Source organism: Myotis lucifugus, unplaced genomic scaffold (assembly GCF_000147115.1).
Source record: "Myotis lucifugus unplaced genomic scaffold, Myoluc2.0 scaffold_6, whole genome shotgun sequence".
Classification (NCBI taxonomy): Eukaryota; Metazoa; Chordata; class Mammalia; order Chiroptera; family Vespertilionidae; genus Myotis; species Myotis lucifugus.
Genome location: NW_005871054.1, coordinates 18,402,014 through 18,405,373, shown reverse-complemented (window position 1 = coordinate 18,405,373; position 3,360 = coordinate 18,402,014). Strand labels below are relative to the sequence as shown.

At 40.2% G+C, this 3,360-nt stretch overlaps 1 non-coding gene across 1 annotated transcript; it reads right to left on the bottom strand.

Annotated features, from left to right (window-relative positions):
• Window positions 1-1,790: 1,790 nt before the first annotated feature.
• Window positions 1,791-1,922, bottom strand: LOC111824239. Its single transcript, XR_002827311.1, has one exon. It is a non-coding gene; the product is annotated as a U11 spliceosomal RNA (small nuclear RNA).
• Between the last annotated feature and the right edge of the window lie 1,438 nt (window positions 1,923-3,360).

The following is a 3,360-nucleotide window of genomic DNA, read 5'->3' as shown; positions in this document are numbered from 1 at the left end:
GCAGGAGAACCAAACATTTTGGCAATTAGCCTTGTAAAATTCTTATTTATAGGGAGGCAAGGCAGCCTTTGGGATTAGACTCATCCAAAGAGAATTTTAAAGGCTTCCCTTGACTGCACATCCAAAAATTCCTGTTTATCGCAGTGACATAGAAACTGCATTCTAGGGAAAACAGTCTTCTTCCAGACTTTCTGGAAACCATTACTTCATAAGGAAGTGGTCTGGGAGCTGAGCACAAGCTGTCCACCAAAGCTATAAGTTGAGTCTAATCAAAACTCATCCACCATCAGAAGATTCCATTTGTAATTTTGTTCTGAGGTGGAATCGGTAAGAAGAGGTGAAAGGCTGTTCTTGGTGCAAGGATTGATTGGCCATTAAAATCTCTAAAGAAATAAAACCCAATTTGATAAAGTGATGAGGACAGAAAAAACTGAATGAATGCATGATTCAAGCCAGGAAAGGATTGGAAATGAGATGGAGAAATCAAAAATCATGGTGGAAGGGAAGGAGAAGCTAATGGAAGGACTTTGGGAGTAAAGTTAACTCCCATGCAATGTTGGGGAAAACTTTGTAAAAACTTCCTCATTTTAGATATATAAAATTGATTTCAGGGAGGAAGGGAGAGGGAGAGAGAGAAATAGAAGCATCAATGATGAGAGAGAATCATTGATCGGCTGCCTCCTGCAATCCCCCTACAGGGGATTGAGCCTGCAACCCGGGCATGTATCCTGACTGAGAATCAAACTGTGACCTCCTGGCTCAAAGGTTGACACTCAGTCACTGAGCCACACTGGCTGGGCAAAGCTTCCTCATTTTTGACATGAAGACAAAAAGCATCATCAGTGACCAAGAAGGTAACAGGTACGAGAAAGACCCAGCACAAAAGCACAGTAGCAGTGAAAGTGCCTCTGCACCAGCTCTAACCCAACAAGGGCCGTGCTTCTCAATGAGGAGGTCCTTGCAGCTACAGGCTCAGACTCACATGGAGCTTGAGAGACGCCCAGAACCCCGGGCCCTGCCCCGGACCCACTGAATCAGAACCTTCATTTTAGCAGGATCCCTGGGGCCTTGGATGCATAATACATTGAGCCCCAGTTGTTGCTGTTTTTTAGAGCCCTTGCAACCTCATCTTCTCCTTTTATTCATTCTCATTTCCCTTTACTTTTCATCATCTTCTTCCTCAAGCTCAAAAAAATGTCATGTGTGAAAATTAATATCTACTTATATCTACTTGGTCCTCATTCAAATACTCAAACATCCCTACTTGGTCCTAATTCAAAGCTCAAACCACCTCAACTTATAAATATGTCAACAATATTTTGGCTCCAGAAAATCAGCAGGCAAGAGCCCTACCCCACAAGATCTATATTTGTATTATTTATTTATACAAAGCCCTAAGTGTAGTGCTTTGTAGGGGAACATGGCCAAGAAAAGAATACAATCGCTGCCCTTTACAAAATATTGTTCTCTTTTTGCTCACAGCCCTAGGAAATAGCCAGGGTGGGAATGGAATTATGAAATCTTTGGACCAAAATATAGGAAATGAATAGAAGGAAAACATAGGTATTTAAGGCCCCAAGACCTCTTTAAGAAAACAAGCAAGACTTTCCCAAACAATATGCATGAGCAGATTATTGCTGTACATGGAAATGACCCCTCTGTTATCACTCACACACACACACACACACACACACACACACACTCCACACAAAGGGAATTTAAAGACATTTTGATCAAAGATATTCATTCAAAAAGTACATTTCTAAAAGGAAATTTCCTTTTTTTTCCTGGTGGGCACCAGGACCAACAATCACCAGCTGCCCAGATACCAAAAAATTATGCTTCCAAAATCTCTTGATGTCTATTCCACATAGAGCAATCAAGCTGCTCTATGCATGCTACTCATGGCAGGAGTCCTAAAAGGAAATTTCAAAAGGAAAAATATTTATTGATACAAAAAAACAGTTAAATAAAATATGGGACAACCATATGATAAACTATTATTGTAGCCACTCAAATCAGGATTTCAACAATATTTGGTGCAAAACATTAATAATAAATGGCAAAGCAGGATCAAAAACTTTATATTCATCATCATCCCACTTTTCATAAATATAAAAGAGTAAACTCATAGACCAAAATGTTAATAGTCAGTATTTCTGAAATTGATATTATAATAAGCGATTTAAATTTTATTCTCTGTACGTTCCTATATTTTTCCAATTATTATGGACACATACAAGTAGCATTTGTATTTTGCTAAATGGTCATATTTGTCTTGGTTAAAGTTCTTTCTTGGCCGCACTCTCTATTGCCTTACCGAAGTCCACCTAATTATTTCTCCCAGTCCGGAAAGGGGGCTCAAAAGCATGGGGCATCTCTGCATTTGGAAAATCATGCTGGCTCTGCTCACTGAGAAGGGGGTAAGGCAGGACTGGAAAGGGGTCAGAAGGAGGAAACATCACCGCTTCCCAAATCCTCCTATATGAGCCCTACAATGTGAGACTTGCAGACTTTGTTCAGAGTGAATTCACAAACACCATTATTGATTGATATGGATACACATTCTAAAGTCCGAAAACATGGCTTTTGCTCTATGCAGAAGCTTGAGAGTGAAAAGAAATTTAAAGACCATCTAGTTCACTAGTTCTCTATCTTGGTGCACATTGCAGTCACACCTGGAGAGCTTGGAAAAAAAATAGTAATGCCAGAGTCCTGCCCTCAGAGGTTCTGTTTTTATTGGCCCAGGGTGTGGCCTAGGCACCTGGGTTTTCGTAAAGCTCCCCAGTGACTTAATATGGAGCACCATAATCACTATCCCTCTAATCCCAGCTCCACCGCAACCCCGCTGATGTGCATACCCTCCAGTCTAGAGCAGTGTGTCCAGCATTAGCCAACTCCGGCACTGGCTTCCAGAGTCTGATCAGGTATTTGGCCATTGGCAAAAGTCACCTGAACCATAAGTAATTGCAAGGTGGGCAGCCATGTTCCATTGCTGTGGGAGGACTGATTTTGGTGGACAAGTATCAGTCCTGACCACCTGGATATTATCTCCTTTCCATAGCCAAACAAACAGGCACAAGTTATTTGCTCAAGAACTCACAAGTGGTTGGGTTGAGATCCTTATGCTAACACCTCAGTCTTTAAATTTCACTACATGATAAAACAGCTAATGCATTTTAAAAATATTTTTTTAATTTTTGGAATAATTTTAGATTTATAGAAAATTTGCAGAGATAGTTCAAAGAGCTCCTATATAACCTCCACCCAGTTGTCCCTAATGTTAACATTTTACTTAACCATGGTACATTTATCAAAACTAAGACATCAACACTGGTACATTATTATTAACTAAACTAC